The sequence below is a fragment of the Pezoporus flaviventris genome, unplaced genomic scaffold (genome assembly GCF_033815535.1).
Source record: "Pezoporus flaviventris isolate CSIRO_AGI_PZ_B2104156 unplaced genomic scaffold, CSIRO_AGI_Pfla_v1 ptg000121l, whole genome shotgun sequence".
Lineage (NCBI taxonomy): Eukaryota > Metazoa > Chordata > Aves > Psittaciformes > Psittacidae > Pezoporus > Pezoporus flaviventris.
The window spans coordinates 2,032,225-2,050,827 of NW_026892669.1; positions in this window are offsets into that span (position 1 = coordinate 2,032,225).

The following is an 18,603-nucleotide window of genomic DNA, read 5'->3' on the forward strand; positions in this document are numbered from 1 at the left end:
ACCCCCTGGTGAAGCCATGATGACTGCCCCTCATAACCCTCTTATCCTTGATATGCCTTAAGATGGCACCAAGGATAAGGTGTTCCATCACTTTCCCAGGGATGGAGGTGAGGCTGACCGGTCTATAGTTACCCGGGTCCTCCTTCTTGCCCTTTTTGAAGACTGGAGTGACATTTGCTTTCCTCCAATCCTCAGGCACCTCTCCCGTTTCCCAAGACTTGGTAAAGATGATGGAGAGTGGTCTAGCAATGACTTCCACCAGTTCCCTCAGCACCCGCGGGTGCATCCCATCTGGACCCATGGATTTATGGATGTCCAGATTGCTCAACCAGTCTCTAACCCATTCCTCATCGACTAAGGCAAACCGCTCTGTCGACCTGACTTCGTCTAAGGTCTCAGGGGTACAGGGCTCTTCAGGACTGCCTGCAGCAGAGTAGACAGAGACAAAGAAGGCATTCAGTAACTCTGCCATCTCTGTATCTTCTGTCACCAGGGCACCCATCCCGTTCATCAGTGGGCCTACATTGCCTCTGGTTTTTTTTTTCTCTGCCATGTATTTGAAAAAGCTCTTTTTGCTGTCCTTGACCCTTCTCGCCAGGTTTAATTCTAAGGATGCCTTAGTCCTCCTAGCTGTCTTCCTACATCCTCTTGCAGCAGCCTTATATTTCTCCCAAGTGGCCAGCCCCTCCTTCCATGACCTGTAAACTCTCCTCTTCCACTTGAGCATACCCAGCAATTCCCTCTTTAGCCACGCAGGTCTCTTGGCCCTCTTCCTTGACTTCCTACGTATCGAGATGCTCCGATCTTGAGCTCGGAAAAAGCAATCCTTGAATGTCAACCAACTATCTTGGGCCCCTTTACCTTCAAGCAGCCTTGCCCATGGGATTCCCCCTAGCAATTGCTTGAAATGGCCAAAGTTTGCCCTGCTAAAGTCCAGGGTTGCAATTCTACTCGGTATTCTACTAGTCCTACCACACAAGACCCTGAATTCCACCATCTCGTGGTCGCTGCAACCAAGGCAGCCCTCAACCCTTACTGCTAGAACCACATCCTCCTTGTTAGTGAGGATGAGATCCAGCAGCGCTCCTCTCCTGGTTGGCTCCTCCACCTGTCCTGGGTTCAGCAGTAGCAGTCATGTTTTTTTTTTTTCCTTTGTGCTAGCTGGTGCAGTGCTGTGTTTTGACTTCCAGCCTGAGAACAGTGTTGGTGAAGTCAATGTTTTCAGTTGTTGCTAAGTGATGTTTACCCTGACCAAGGACTTTGTGAGGCTCATGCTCTGCCAGGGAGGAGGGGAAGCCGGGAGGAAGCAGAGATGGGGCGCCTGACTCGGGCTAACCAGGGAGGTATTCCATACCACAGCACGTCATGGCCAGGGTGGGGGGTGACTGGGAGCTACCCGGAAGGACACGGGCTTCCGGGTGGAACTCATCTTCCCTGCGGGTGGTATAGTATTCTCTTCCCTTGTTATTTTCCCTTATCATTGTTGTAGTTGATAGTAGCGGTGGTGATTTGTGTACATTGGTTGCTGGACTGTTCTTGTCTCAACCTGTAGGAGTTGCACTCTCTCGATCCTCCTCCCCGTTCCTCCGGGAGTGGGGGAGAACCCCCGGTGGGGGGGGGACACGGACCTCGATTGTTGTCAACTCGGCACCACTCACTGGGAGTGAGTGAACAAGTTACCTGACTGGGTTTAAACCACGACAGTTCTTTTTGGCGCCCAACGTGGGGCACGAGGGGTTGAGATAAGAACAGATCTGACTGGATTGGTAGTCACTCGTCACAATGCTGATTTATTGGCTCTCAAGGTTGTTCCTCTTGATCTCACAGTTTCAGTATATCGTATCTTACGTCCATCCGGTATTTGCTGTATTAGTGTTTTTCAAGTGTGGGGCTTGGGCTAAGGTTTTTGTCCCATTGTACTTTATGGTAATGACTTGTAATACAATAGAATCATTGATCATGAAACTGATCTGGCTTATGTTCCCAGTGTGGTCACCACCTTTATACTTTGGGAGGTATATGATGGAGGTGCTTAGCAATTACACATCTTTTTTCTCCTTCTCAGGTGCTCAACCTGTGAAGGAGACATTCTTTTACCCTCCCAGTCGTCCCCCCAGACCATTTACATTTGAGAGTTTTGAATTTTTTGAATGGCATTTTAATGCTGTTGAGACTTGTTTGCTGATGGTGATGGGAATCACCATGCTAACACGCATACAGAGTGTGTTTTGCCCACTAATGATTTCAAGAGTTAAGCAGAGTCAGGTTTGGGTCTTGTCTGGGGTCAAATGACAATGTAGGAGGACCGAGACATTTTCCCTGAGGCTGGACAGCCATGAGTGGCAGGGTGTGTGGGATAGTATGGGCAAGTATCTAGGTCAGTGGGCCCCTCCAGTACTTTGGAATTTCACTACTGAAAAACTGCAAAATCCAGAAGAATTAGTAAAACACTTAAATGAGGTGTGTGGTCATTCTGGCCATACCAGAGATGGACAAATCACGGCAACGTGCTGGGGCTTGGCCTATGCTTACAGGGCCTTGCTCAACACTATCCAGCACCTTCAAAAGGAAAAGAATGGCGGTGGATCTGAGGGCAAAGCAACAGTCGCTACTCAAACTTTGGCTGCAATGAACTGCGCAGCTACCCCAGCAGCAAGTACAGCAGCTGCTCAAACTTCAACTGCAACAGACAGCGCGGTTACCCCAGCTCCAAGCACAGCAGCTGCACCACCCCCAGCAACAAGTACAGTCGCTACTCAAACTTTGGCCTCAATGAACAGAGCAGCTACCCCAGTGGCAAGTACAGCAGCTGCTCAAACTTCAACTGCAACAGACAGCGCGGTTACCCCAGCTCCAAGTACAGCAGCTACACCACCCCCAGCAACAAGTACAGTTGCTACTCAAACCACAGTGATAATCACTGCAGCCAAACCAGAGGACCAATTCGTACCAATATCGGTTGCCCCTGACACAAGTGATGCAGGGATCACTGCAGCTGCTCCCATGTGCAGCATGCTGCTTCCCGACTAGTAGGTGTCTCCCATGGGAAAACATCATTTGACACTAAAAATATGTCATCTTGTCATCATAGAATCATATAATAGTTAGGGTTGGAAAAGACCTTAAGATCATCTAGTTCCAACCCCCCTGCCACGAGCAGGAACACCTCACACTAAGCCATGTCACCCAAGGCTTCCTCCAACCTGGCCTTGAACATCACCAGGGATGGAACATTGACAACTTCCTCGGGCAACCCATTCCAGAGTCTCACCACCCTCACAGTAAAGAACTTCTTCCTTATATCCAATCTAAACTTCCCCTGTTTAAGTTTTAACCTGTTGCCCCTTGTCCTGTCACTACAGTCCCTAATGAAGAGTCCATCCCCAGCATCTTCGTAGTCCCCCTTCAGATACTGGAAGGCTGCTATGAGGTCTCCACACAGCCTTCTCTTCTCCAGGCTGAACAGCCCCAACTTTCACAGCCTGTCTTCATACGGGAGGTGCTCCGGTCCCCTGATCAACCTCGTCGTCATCCTCTGGAATTGTTCCAACAGTTCCAAGTCCTTTTTATGTTGAGGACACCTGAACTGTACACAGTACTCCAAGTGAAATCTCACGAGAGCAGAGTAGAGGGGCAGGATCACCTCCTTTGACCTGCTGGTCAGGCTCCTTTTGATGCAGCCCAGGATACGGTTGGCTTTCTGGGCTGCAAGCGCACACTGCCTGCTCATGTTCATTTTCTCATCCACCAACACCCCCAAGTCCTTCTCCACAGGGCTGCTCTGAATCTCTTCTCTGCCCATCTGTGCCAGGGATTGCTCTGACTCAGGTGTAGGACCTTGCACTTGGCATGGTTAAACTTCATAAGGTTGGCATCAGCCCACCTCACAAGCATGTCAAGGTCCCTCTGGATGGCTGTCCTGGGTTCAGCAGTAGCAGTCATGTTTGTTTTTTTTTTTCCTTTGTGCTAGCTGGTGCAGTGCTGTGTTTTGACTTCCAGCCTGAGAACAGTGTTGGTGAAGTCAATGTTTTCAGTTGTTGCTAAGTGATGTTTACCCTGACCAAGGACTTTGTGAGGCTCATGCTCTGCCAGGGAGGAGGGGAAGCCGGGAGGAAGCAGAGATGGGGCGCCTGACTCGGGCTAGCCAGGGAGGTATTCCATACCACAGCACGTCATGGCCGGGGTGGGGGGTGACTGGGAGTTACCCGGAAGGACACGGGGCTTCCGGGTGGAACTCGTCTTCTTGGCCGGTGGTATCGTATTCTCTTCCCTTGTTATTTTCCCTTATCATTGTTGTAGTTGATAGTTGCGGTGGTGATTTGTGTACATTGGTTGCTGGACTGTTCTTGTCTCAACCCGTGGGAGTTGCACTCTCTCGATCCTCCTCCCCGTTCCTCCGGGAGTGGGGGAGAACCCCGGTGGGGGGGGGGGACACGGAACTCGATTGTTGTCAGCTCGGCACCACTCACTGGGAGTGAGTGAACAAGTTACCTGACTGGGTTTAAACCACGACAGTTCTTTTTGGCGCCCAACGTGGGGCACGAGGGGTTGAGATAAGAACAGATCTGACTGGATTGGTAGTCACTCGTCACAATGCTGATTTATTGGCTCTCAAGGTTGTTCCTCTTGATCTCACAGTTTCAGTATATCGTATCTTACGTCCATCCGGTATTTGCTGTATTAGTGTTTTTCAAGTGTGGGGCTTGGGCTAAGGTTTTTGTCCCATTGTACTTTATGGTAATGACTTGTAATACAATACAATCATTGATCATGAAACTGATCTGGCTTATGTTCCCAGTGTGGTCACCACCTTTATACTTTGGGAGGTATATGATGGAGGTGCTTAGCAATTACACATCCTTTTTCTCCTTCTCAGGTGCTCAACCTGTGAAGGAGACATTCTTTTACCCTCCCAGTTGTCCCCCCAGACCATTTACATTTGAGAGTTTTGAATTTTTTGAATGGCATTTTAATGCTGTTGAGACTTGTTTGCTGATGGTGATGGGAATCACCATGCTAACACGCATACAGAGTGTGTTTTGCCCACTACTGATTTCAAGAGTTAAGCAGAGTCAGGTTTGGGTCTTGTCTGGGGTCAAACGACAATGTAGGAGGACCGAGACATTTTCCCTGAGGCTGGACAGCCATGAGTGGCAGGGTGTGTGGGATAGTATGGGCAAGTATCTAGGTCAGTGGGCCCCTCCAGTACTTTGGAATTTCACTACCGAACAACTGCAAAATCCAGAAGAATTAGTAAAACACTTAAATGAGGTGTGTGGTCATTCTGGCCATACCAGAGATGGACAAATCACGGCAACGTGCTGGGGCTTGGCCTATGCTTACAGGGCCTTGTTCAACACTATCCAGCACCTTCAAAAGGAAAAGAATGGCGGCGGATCTGAGGGCAAAGCAACAGTCACTACTCAAACTTTGGCTGCAATGAACTGCGCAGCTACCCCAGCAGCAAGTACAGCAGCTGCTCAAACTTCAACTGCAACAGACAGCGCGGTTACCCCAGCTCCAAGCACAGCAGCTGCACCACCCCCAGCAACAAGTACAGTCGCTACTCAAACTTTGGCCTCAATGAACAGAGCAGCTACCCCAGTGGCAAGTACAGCAGCTACACCACCCCCAGCAACAAGTACAGTCGCTACTCAAACCACAGTGATAATCACTGCAGCCAAACCAGAGGACCAATTCGTACCAATATCGGTTGCCCCTGTACGCAAGAGAACAAGCAAAAAGGAGGCAAAAAGGGTGAAGCGAGATGAAGAACCAATGAATTCACCACCCGGTCCAGAATCTGATCAGGAGTCATCATCACATGACGAAGAAGAAGAAGAAGAGGTAACTTCTCGACCTCGGACCTCAACCGAGCTGCGGAATATGCGAAAAGATTTTACCCGTCAACCAGGGGAGCACATCATCACCTGGTTACTCCGATGCTGGGACAATGGGGCCGATGGTCACGAACTAGAAGGTACAGAAGCCAAGCAGCTGGGATCACTTGCTAGAGAAGGGGGAATTGACAAAGCAATCGCAAGAGAGAAAACGTCCCTCAGCCTTTGGAGGCGGCTCTTGGCAGCTGTGAAAGAAAGGTTTCCGTACAAGGACGATGTTACGAGTCGTTCGGCCAAGTAGACTACTATAGACAAAGGCATCCAGTCTCTGAGGGAATCGGCCATCGTAGAGATGCTCTATCACATCAAGCCGAATAACGGGGATACACCTATAGATCCAGATGAAGTTGAATGTACACGACCCATGTGGCGAAAACTTACACGGAATGCACCGTCATCATATGCCCATTCATTGGCAACAGTGACCTGGAATGACATAGTACCACTAACAGTGGATGAAATGGTTCATAAACTCCGAGAGTTCGAAGACAACCTCACCCCTTCCATCATCTCAGCTGTGGAAAAAACTGTCCCAGGACCTCAAACAATTGAGGGACGATCTATCTGATTTATCCAGCTCCGAACGTGTACCAACACACGTCTCAGCTATTAACAAAAGGCGTCCTATTGTTCAAGAGAGGAGATACAGAAGGTATACGCCACGGGGTACCCTATGGTTTTACCTGCTGGATCACAGAGAAGACATGACAAAGTGGGATGGAAAACCTACTTCAGCTTTGGAAGAACGGGTGAGTGAACTGAAGAGGGGAGCAAGGGCCAAGACTGATCGTCCCATGAGAGCTACGGCTTCAGTCTCTGGTGAGCAGTTTCCCAGATGGAATGGAAGAGCTGATTTTACTCCAGCTCCTGTGATAACGAAGAATAATCCCTTTCACCACGACTTAAGTGTCCAAAGCTGTGACGACCATTAGAGGGGCCCCTGAAGTGGCTCAGATGGACTTAGATTGGCAACATAAAGGTGAATTATTTTTGGCCCGGTGGGCCCATGACACTTCAGGCCATCAGGGCAGAGATGCAACATATAGATGGGCCCGTGACCGAGGGGTGGACTTAACAATGGACACTATTTCCCAGGTTATTCATGAGTGTGAAACATGTGCTGCAATTAAACAAGCCAAGCGGTTAAAGCCTCTTTGGTATGGAGGACGATGGTTGAAGTATAAATATGGGGAGGCCTGGCAGATTGACTATATCACACTGCCACCAACCCGCCAAGGCAAGCGCCATGTGCTTACCATGGTGGAAGCAACCACCGGGTGGCTGGAAACATATGCTGTGCCCCATGCCACTGCCCGGAACACTATCCTGGGCCTTGAGAAACAGCTTTTGTGGCGACACGGCACCCCAGAGAGAATTGAGTCAGACAATGGGACTCATTTCCGAAATAACCTTATAGATATTTGGGCCAAAGAGCATGACATTGAGTGGGTATATCACATCCCCTACCATGCACCAGCCTCTGGGAAAATCGAACGGTACAATGGGCTGTTAAAAACTACACTGAGAGCAATGGGTGGGGGAACTTTCAAGCATTGGGATACACACTTACCAAAGGCCACCTGGTTGGTCAACACCAGAGGATCTGCCAACAGGGCCGGCCCAGCCCAGTCAGAACTTTTACATATTGTAGAGGGGGACAGAGTTCCCGTGGTGCATATGAAGAATTTGCTGGGGAAGACAGTCTGGGTAATTCCTGCTTCAGGTAAAGGCAAACCCACTCGTGGGATTGCTTTTGCTCAGGGACCTGGATATACTTGGTGGGTAATGCAGGAAGATGGGGAAGTCTGATGTATACCTCAAGGGGATTTGATTTTAGGGGAAAACAGCCAGTGAACTCAATTGCATGCCGTTGCCTGCTGTGTAATGCTTTTATAGCCCATCAACTAGATGTCTCCAGGTCACCAGCGACTGGCCCTGACTTCCCTCCAGCCATCATCCCAACAGAGAATGAACTTTGAACATCATGGACCGAATGGACTCGGCAGCATTATAGGGACTGGTCCATGCACTAAGAAAATGATCTTTTCCTCTTGGTCTGTATGTATATGGATGTATATATATGGGAGAGCGATGGTGTATTGAAAATGTGGGATCTGAGCACGACGTGAATGGTATGGAATAAGGGGTGGATAATGTCCTGGGTTCAGCAGTAGCAGTCATGTTTGTTTGTTTTTTTCCTTTGTGCTAGCTGGTGCAGTGCTGTGTTTTGACTTCCAGCCTGAGAACAGTGTTGGTGAAGTCAATGTTTTCGGTTGTTGCTAAGTGATGTTTACCCTGACCAAGGACTTTGTGAGGCTCATGCTCTGCCAGGGAGGAGGGGAAGCCGGGAGGAAGCAGAGATGGGGCGCCTGACTCGGGCTAGCCAGGGAGGTATTCCATACCACAGCACGTCATGGCCGGGGTGGGGGGTGACTGGGAGTTACCCGGAAGGACACGGGGCTTCCGGGTGGAACTCGTCTTCTTGGCCGGTGGTATCGTATTCTCTTCCCTTGTTATTTTCCCTTATCATTGTTGTAGTTGATAGTTGCGGTGGTGATTTGTGTACATTGGTTGCTGGACTGTTCTTGTCTCAACCCGTGGGAGTTGCACTCTCTCGATCCTCCTCCCCGTTCCTCCGGGAGTGGGGGAGAACCCCGGTGGGGGGGGACGGACACGGACCTCGATTGTTGTCAGCTCGGCACCACTCACTGGGAGTGAGTGAACAAGTTACCTGACTGGGTTTAAACCACGACAATGGCATTCCTTCCCTCCAGCATATCAACTGTACCACACAGCCCGGTGTCATTGGCAAACTTGTTGAGGGTCCACTCAATCCCACTGTCCATGTCAGCAATGAAGATGTTGAACAAGACCGGTCCCAACACCGATCCCTGAGGGACACCATTCATTACTGGTCTCCAGCCGGACATTGAGCCATTGACCACAACTCTTTGTGTGCGGCCATCCAGCCATTTCTTTATCCACCGAGTGGTGCACCTATCAAATTGATCTCTCCAATTTAGAGACAAGGATGGCATGCAGAACCGTGTCGAACGTTTTGCAGAAGTCCAGGTAGATGACATCAACTGCTCTACCCCTGTCCATCAGTTCTGTAGCCCCATCATAGAAGGCCACCAAATTGGTCAGGCAGGTTTTAGCTTTAGTGAAGCCATGCTGGCTGTTACCAACCACCTTGTTGTTTTTCGTGTGCCTTAGCATGCCTTCCAGGAGAATCTGCTCCAAGATTTTGTCAGACACAGAGGTGAGACTGACTGGTCTGTAGTTTCCTGGGTCATCCATTTTCCCCTTCTTGAAAATGGGGGTTATATTTCCCTTTTTCTAGTCATCAGGAACTTCACCTGACAGCCATAATTTTTCGAATATAATGGACAGTGTCTTAGCAAATTCCTTCGCCAGGTCCTTCCAGACCCACGGCTGGATTTCATCAGGTCCCACGGGCTTGTGTGCCTTCAAGTTCTTAAGGTGTTCTGGTTTAAACCCTAGTCAGACAGCTTGTTCACTCACTCCCAGTGAGTGGTGCCGGGCTGACAGCAATCGAGGCCCCCCTCTCCCCCCGGGGTTCTCCCCTTCCCCGCTCCCGGAGGAACAGGGAGGAGGATCGAAAGAGTGCAACTCCCACGGGTTGAGACAAGAACAGTCCAACAAACAATATACAACACAAATCGCCACCACTACTACCAACAACAGCAATGATAAGAGAAAATAACAAGGGAAGAGAATACAATACCACCGGCCCAGAAACTAGTCCCTCCTGGAAGTCCGTATCCTTCCGGGTAACTCCCTGTTACCCCCCCACCCTGGGCATGACGTGCTGTGGTATGGAATACCTCCCTGGCTAGCCCGAGTCAGGCGCCCCATCTCTGCTTCCTCCCGGCTTCCCCTCCTCCCTGGCAGAGCATGAGCCTCACAAAGTCCTTGGTCAGGTTAAACATCACTTAGCAACAACCGAAAACATCGGTTTCACCAACACTGTTCCCAGGCTGGAAGTCAAAACAGTGCTGCACCAGCTACCATGAAGGAGAAACATGACTGCTACTGCTGAACCCAGGACAGATGGTCTCGAACCAGATCCTCTCCTATGGTGGGCCTAAGGTCTTCATTCTTCTTCACATCAGCTACTTAAGCCTGGTTTAGGCATGAAGTCCAGTTGCTGGTCACAGTGGCAAATATTAGAAGCATAAATTTGCTGCTTACTCAGAGTTATACACAGAAAGGCAGTTCAGAACACTTAAACTTGATGCCCAAGGTAGCATAACATGATGAAGGATCAGTCTGACTCCCTACCCTAGGTCTTTTCAGCTCCTGCAGTGTTTATACTGGAGTGCTGTATACTCTCAGAAATAAATGCTAGATTGAAAAGCTGACATTACATTACAGGTTTATAATCAGCTTACAGTCACTGTTAAATAGTTGCATAAGCCTGCACCAAGAGCACACAAATTTATTTTCTTCTCACCATTACTAACACTTTAAATCTTTTATGAATATTTTTACCATATGTCGTGGTTTAAACCCAGTCAGGTAACTTGTTCACTCACTCCCAGTGAGTGGTGCCAAGCTGACAACAATCAAGGTCCGTGTTCGTCTCCCCCCCCTCCCTGCACCGGGGCTCTCCCCTTCCCCGCTCCCGGAGGAACGGGGAGGAGGATCGAGAGAGTGCAACTCCTACGGGTTGAGACAAGAACAGTCCAGCAACAAATCACCACCGCTACTATCAGCTAAAACAATGATAAGGGAAAATAACAAGGGAAGAGAATACGATACCACCGGCCAAGAAAACGAGTTCCACCCGGAAGCCCCGGTCCTTCCGGGCAACTCCCAGTTACCCCCCACCCCGGGCATGACGTGCTGTGGTATGGAATACCTCCCCGGCTAGCCCGGGTCAGGCGCCCCGTCTCTGCTTCCTCACAGCTTCCCCTCCTCCCTGGCAGAGCATGAGCCTCACAAAGTCCTTGGTCAGGGTAAACATCACTTAGCAACAACCGAAAACATCGGCTTCACCAACGCTGTTCTCAAAACTAGAAGTCAAAACACAGCACTGCACCAGTTAACACAAAGGAAAAAACATGACTGCTACTGCTGAACCCAGGACATTATCCACCCCTTATTCCATACCATTCACGTCGTGCTCAGATCCCACATTTTCAATACACCATCGCTCTCCCACATATATACATCCATATACATACAGACCAAGAGGAAAAAAATCATTTTCTTAGTGCATGGACCAATCCCTATAATGCTGCCGAGTCCATTCGGTCCATGATGTTCCAAGTTCATTCTCTGTTGGGATGATGGCTGGAGGGAAGTCAGGGCCAGTCGCTGGTGACCTGGAGACATCTAGTTGATGGGCTATAAAAGCATTACACAGCAGGCAACAGCATACAATTGAGTTCACTGGCTGTTTTCCCCTAATATCAAATCCCCTTGAGGTATACATCGGACTTCCCCATCTTCCCGCATTACCCACCAAGTATATCCAGGTCCCTGAGCAAAAGCAATCCCACGAGTGGGTTTGCCTTTACCTGAAGCAGGAATAACCCAGACTGTCTTCCCCAGCAAATTCTTCATATGCACCACGGGAACTCTGTCCCCCTCTACAATATGTAAAAGTTCTGACTGGGCTGGGCCAGCCCTGTTGGCAGATCCTCTGGTGTTGACCAACCAGGTGGCCTTTGGTAAATGTGTATCCCAATGCTTGAAAGTTCCCCCACCCATCGCTCTCAGTGTAGTTTTTAACAGCCCATTGTACCGTTCGATTTTCCCAGAGGCTGGTGCATGGTAGAGGATGTGATATACCCACTCAATGCCATGCTCTTTGGCCCAAATATCTATAAGGTTATTCCGGAAATGAGTCCCATTGTCTGACTCAATTCTCTCTGGGGTGCCGTGTCGCCACAAAATCTGTTTCTCAAGGCCCAGGATGGTGTTCCGGGCAGTGGCATGGGGCACAGCGTATGTTTCCAGCCACCCGGTGGTTGCTTCCACCATGGTAAGCACATGGCGCTTGCCTTGGCGGGTTGGTGGCAGTGTGATATAGTCAATCTGCCAGGCCTCCCCATATTTATACTTCAACCATCGTCCTCCATACCAAAGAGGCTTTAACCGCTTGGCTTGTTTAATTGCAGCACATGTTTCACACTCATGAATAACCTGGGCAATAGTGTCCATTGTTAAGTCCACCCCTCGGTCACGGGCCCATCTATATGTTGCATCCCTGCCCTGATGGCCTGAAGTGTCATGGGCCCACCGGGCCAAAAATAATTCACCTTTATGTTGCCAATCTAAGTCCATCTGAGCCACTTCAATCTTAGCCGCTTTATCCACTTGTTGGTTGTTCTGGTGTTCCTCAGTGGCCCGACTCTTAGGTACGTGGGCATCTACATGACGTACCTTCACCACCAGATTCTGCACCCGGGCAGCAATATCTTTCCACAGTGCAGCAGCCCAGATGGGTTTACCTCTGCGTTGCCAGTTGCTCTGCTTCCATTGCTTCAACCACCCCCACAGGGCATTTGCCACCATCCATGAGTCAGTATAGAGATAAAGTACTGGCCACTTTTCTCGTTCAGCAATGTCCAGGGCCAGCTGGATGGCTTTCACCTCGGCAAAGTGACTCGATTCACCCTCTCCTTCAGCAGTTTCTGCAACTTGTCGTCCAGGACTCCATACAGCTGCCTTCCATCTCCGATGCTTTCCCACAATACGGCAAGAGCCATCAGTAAACAAGGCATACTGCTTTTCACTTTCTGACAGTTTATTATATGGTGGGGCCTCTTCAGCACGCACCACCTCCTCCTCTGGTGACATTCCGAAATCTTTGCCCTCTGGCCAGTCCATGATGACTTCTAGAATGCCTGGACGACTGGGATTTCCTATTCGAGTTCGTTGTGTAATTAGTGCAGCCCATTTACTCCATGTAGCATCAGTTGCATGATGTGTAGAGGAGACCCTGCCTTTGAACATCCAGCCCAGCACGGGCAGCCGGGGTGCCAGGAGGAGCTGTGCTTCAGTGCCAATCACTTCCGAAGCAGCTCGAACCCCTTCATAGGCTGCCAGTATCTCTTTCTCAGTTGGGGTATAGCTGGCCTCAGATCCTTTGTATCCCCGACTCCAAAAGACGAGGGGTCGACCTCGAGTCTCCCCTGGAGCTTTCTGCCAGAGGCTCCAGGTAGGACCGTTCTCCCCAGCTGCAGTGTACAGCACATTTTTTACATCTGGTCCGGTTCGGACTGGTCCAAGGGCTACTGCATGAACTATCTCGCGTTTAATTTGCTCAAAGGCTTGTTGCTGCTCAGGGCCCCATTTAAAATCATTCTTCTTCCGGGTCACATGATAGAGAGGGCTTACAATCGAACTGTAATTTGGGATGTGCATTCTCCAGAACCCCACTGCACCCAAGAAAGCTTGCGTTTCTTTCTTATTAGTTGGTGGAGACATTGCTGTTATCTTGTTGATCACATCTGTGGGGATCTGTCTACGTCCATCTTGCCATTTTATTCCCAAAAATTGAATCTCCTGTGCAGGTCCCTTGACCTTACTCCGTTTTATGGCAAAACCGGCTTTCAGCAGGATTTGGATTATTTTCCTCCCTTTCTCAAAGACTTCTTCCGCTGTATCGCCCCACACAATAATGCCATCAATGTATTGCAGGTGTTCTGGAGCTTGCCCCTGTTCCAGTGCAGTCTGGATCAGTCCATGGCAAATGGTAGGGCTGTGTTTCCACCCCTGGGGCAGTCGGTTCCAAGTGAACTGGACACCCCTCCAAGTAAAAGCAAACTGGGGCCTGCACTCTGCTGCCAAAGGAATGGAGAAAAATGCATTGGCAATATCAATCGTGGCATACCACTTGGCTGCTTTTGACTCTAGTTCATACTGAAGTTCTAGCATGTCCGGTACGGCAGCACTCAATGGTGGTGTGACTTCATTCAGGCCACGATAGTCTACTGTTAGTCTCCATTCTCCATTAGACTTTCGCACTGGCCATATGGGGCTATTGAAGGGTGAGCGGGTCCTGCTGATCACCCCCTGACTCTCCAGTCTACGGATCAGCTGATGGATGGGAATCAGGGAGTCTCGGTTGGTGCGATATTGCCGCCGGTGCACTGTTGTGGTCGCAATTGGCACTTGTTGTTCTTCAACTTTCAGCAACCCCACAGCAGAGGGATCTTCTGAGAGACCAGGCAAGGTGGACAGCTGCTCAATTTCCTCAGTCTCCAAAGCAGCAATACCAAAAGCCCACCGGTACCCTTTTGGGTCTTTGAAGTACCCTCTCTTGAGGTAGTCTATGCCGAGGATGCATGGAGCCTCTGGACCAGTCACAATAGGGTGCTTTTGCCACTCCCTCCCAGTCAGGCTGATTTCAGCCTCCAGCACAGTCAACTCTTGGGATCCTCCTGTTACTCCAGAAATATAGATGGGTTCCACCCCTTGACAGCTTGATGGCATCAGGGTACACTGTGCACCGGTATCTACTAGAGCCTTATACTTCTGTGGGACTGATGTGCCAGGCCATCTGATCCACACAGTCCAGTAAATCCGATTGTCCCCTACCTCCACCTGGCTGGAGGCAGGGCCCCTCTAATGGTCGTCACAGCATTGGACACTTAAGTCGTGTTGAAAGGGATTATTCTTCGTTATCACAGGAGCTGGAGTAAAATCAGCTCTTCCACTCCATCTGGGAAACTGCTCACCAGAGACTGAAGCCGTAGCTCTCATGGGACGATCAGTCTTGGCCCTTGCTCCCCTCTTCAGTTCACTCACCCGTTCCTCCAAAGCTGAAGTAGGTTTTCCATCCCCCTTTGTCATGTCTTCTCCGTGATCCAGCAGGTAAAACCATAGGGTACCCCGTGGCGTATACCTTCTGTATCTCCTCTCTTGAACAATAGGACGTCTTTTGTTAATAGCTGAGACGCGTGTTGGTACACGTGAGGAGCTGGATAAATCAGATACATCGTCCCTCAATTTGTCGAGGTCCTGGGACAGTTTTTTCACAGCTGAGATGATGGAAGGAGTGAGATTGTCTTCGAACTCTCGGAGTTTATGAACCATTTCATCCACTGTTAGTGGTACTATGTCATTCCAGGTCACTGTTGCCAATGAATGGGCATATGATGACGGTGCATTCCGTGTAAGTTTTCGCCACATGGGTCGTGTACATTCAACTTCATCTGGATCTATAGGTGTATCCCCGTTATTCGGCTTGATGTGATAGATCATCTCTACGATGGCCGATTCCCTCAGAGACTGGATGCCTTTGTCTATAGTAGTCCACTTGGCCGAACGACTCGTAACATCGTCCTTGTACGGAAACCTTTCTTTCACAGCTGCCAAGAGCCTCCTCCAAAGGCTGAGGGACTTTTTCTCTCTTGCAATTGCTTTGTCAATTCCCCCTTCTCTAGCAAGTGATCCCAGCTGCTTGGCTTCTGTACCTTCTAGTTCGTGACCATCGGCCCCATTGTCCCAGCATCGGAGTAACCAGGTGATGATGTGCTCCCCTGGTTGACGGGTAAAATCTTTTCGCATATTCCGCAGCTCGGTTGAGGTCCGAGGTCGAGAAGTTACTTCTTCTTCTTCTTCGTCATGTGAGGATGACTCCTGATCAGATTCTGGACCGGGTGGTGAATTCATTGGTTCTTCATCTCGCTTCACCCTTTTTGCCTCCTTTTTGCTTGTTCTCTTGCGTACAGGGGCAACTGATATTGGTACGAATTGGTCCTCTGGTTTGGCTGCAGTGATTATCACTGTGGTTTGAGTAGCGACTGTACTTGTTGCTGGGGGTGGTGTAGCTACCGTGCTTGGAGCTGGGGTAACCGCGCTGTCTGTTGCAGTTGAAGTTTGAGCAGCTGCTGTACTTGCCACTGGGGTAGCTGCGCAGTTCATTGCAGCCAAAGTTTGAGTAGCGACTGTCACTTTGCCCTCAAATCCGCCGACATTCTTTTCCTTTTGAAGGTGCTGAATAGTGTTGAACAAGGCCCTGTAAGCATAGGCCAAGCCCCAGCACGTTGCCGTGATTTGTCCATCTCTGGTATGGCCAGAATGACCACACACCTCATTTAAGTGTTTTACTAATTCTTCTGGATTTTGCAGTTGTTCGGTAGTGAAATTCCAAAATACTGGAGGGGCCCACTGACCTAGATACTTGCCCATACTATCCCACACACCCTGCCACTCATGGCTGTCCAGCCTCTGGGAAAATCTCTCGGTCCTCCTACATCGTCGTTTGACCCCAGACAAGACCCAAACCTGAATCTGCTTAACTCTTGAAATCAGTAGTGGGCAAAACACACTCTGTATGCGTGTTAGCATGGTGATTCCCATCACCATCAGCAAACAAGTCTCAAGAGCATTAAAAGGCCATTTAAAAAATTCAAAACTCTCAAATGTAAATGGTCTGGGGGGACGACTAGGAGGGTAAAAGGATGTCTCCTTCACAGGTTGAGCACCTGAGAAGGAGAAAAAAGATGTGTAATTGCTAAGCACCTCCATCATATACCTCCCAAAGTATAAAGGTGGTGACCACACTGGGAACATAAACCAGATCAGTTTCATGATCAATGATTCTATTGTATTACAAGTCATTACCATAAAGTACAATGGGATAAAAACCTTAGCCCAAGCCCCACACTTGAAAAACACTAATACAGCCAATACCGGATGGACGTAAGATATGGTATACTGAAACTGTGAGATCAAGAGGAAAAACCTTGAGAGCCAATAAATCAGCATTGTGACGAGTGACTATCAATCCAGTCAGATCTGTTCTTATCTCAACCCCTCGAGCCCCACGTTGGGCGCCAAAAAGAACTGTCGTGGTTTAAACCCAGTCAGGTAACTTGTTCACTCACTCCCAGTGAGTGGTGCCAAGCTGACAACAATCAAGGTCCGTGTTCGTCTCCCCCCCCTCCCTGCACCGGGGCTCTCCCCTTCCCCGCTCCCGGAGGAACGGGGAGGAGGATCGAGAGAGTGCAACTCCTACGGGTTGAGACAAGAACAGTCCAGCAACAAATCACCACCGCTACTATCAGCTAAAACAATGATAAGGGAAAATAACAAGGGAAGAGAATACGATACCACCGGCCAAGAAAACGAGTTCCACCCGGAAGCCCCTGTCCTTCCGGGCAACTCCCAGTTACCCCCCACCCCGGGCATGACGTGCTGTGGTATGGAATACCTCCCCGGCTAGCCCGGGTCAGGCGCCCCGTCTCTGCTTCCTCACAGCTTCCCCTCCTCCCTGGCAGAGCATGAGCCTCACAGAGTCCTTGGTCAGGGTAAACATCACTTAGCAACAACCGAAAACATCGGCTTCACCAACGCTGTTCTCAAAACTAGAAGTCAAAACACAGCACTGCACCAGTTAACACAAAGGAAAAAACATGACTGCTACTGCTGAACCCAGGACACCATACCATTTCATTTTATTTTTAACCACAATTATAGACATACTGTACAAAACCATACTCCACTCTGAGAAGCAAATTATGAGCTCCCAAAGCAACATTTAAGGAGTTTAGAAATTAAAACTTATTTAAAAATCATGGCATTTAGAATACTATTGAGGTGCTGTTCTCATTTCATACTACTTCAGCACCACGGCTTAGCTAGTTCCGTAGATCTAGCCAGTTCAGTAGAAATCATTATAATGATTCTAATATTAAGAAAAAGCAAAAGAAAAATCCTCTATGATTTAGAAATAGCACATGTAAATTTTAAAATACTGTCTTTGGACTTACATGCATTCCTGCTCTGTGTGTGTGTAACAGTTGCTTTCATGTATTTCTAGATCAGTTTGAAGTATCTACCAATGCATCTACAAGATAAAGAGCCTGAGTATGCTCTGGCTGCTGTATCACAGACAGAACATCACTCCACTCATCATGGACTTGCTGGAGAATCCTCAGCTCTCAGGGGACAAAGAGAAAAGCAGTCACAGCAAATAGCTTTACCTATAGGCCCAGAGCTAAGGCTGTAGTATATTAATGGTTGCCACAAAAATTATGAAACCGAGTATTTGCCATGAAATGAGAGAGCTGTACACACTTCTGGCAGTGCAAAGAAGCTGCCTCTTGCCTTTGCTCTCTGATCATGAGGCAAATCTGACTTACCTCTCTCTCCATCCTCTTCTTCGCAACCGTGTCTGAGGTAGGGTATATGATCAAGGGAAAAAATGTATGAACAGATTTATCCCCTGGCTGACCTTGGCCATACTATCAGATTCAGATAGTAATATGACTGAACAAACAAGAGAGTACCGTGCTTGCTTCTTCAATTAGCAGATTGCTTCTAGCACTTACATTCCCACTAGTACTGGTAGTAGGTGAACTTTTGTCGAGAGCAACTTTAAAATATACTCACAATGACACAGAACTGACTAAGACAATAAGGTTTTATAAGAATTACTTGATAATATCCTAATTTTCATAATAATCTAATATCCATTCAGTCAGCTGATCGGAGATAGCCTAGCTAGAGCCACAGCCGGTACGCTTCAGCGACCGCGAGGGTCAACGGAGATTAGGAAAATCAGAGGGGATAGTGCAGAGACATCGCGATTCCCGACATGTCCCGACCCCGAAGCCCCAGCAGCCTTTGCGAGAGAGAGGCTGACGTGGCGGGGGGCGTTCCCACGGTGATGGTGACCACTCCCCTGCCGCTTGCCTTGAAAGAGACTCTGAGAGGGCAG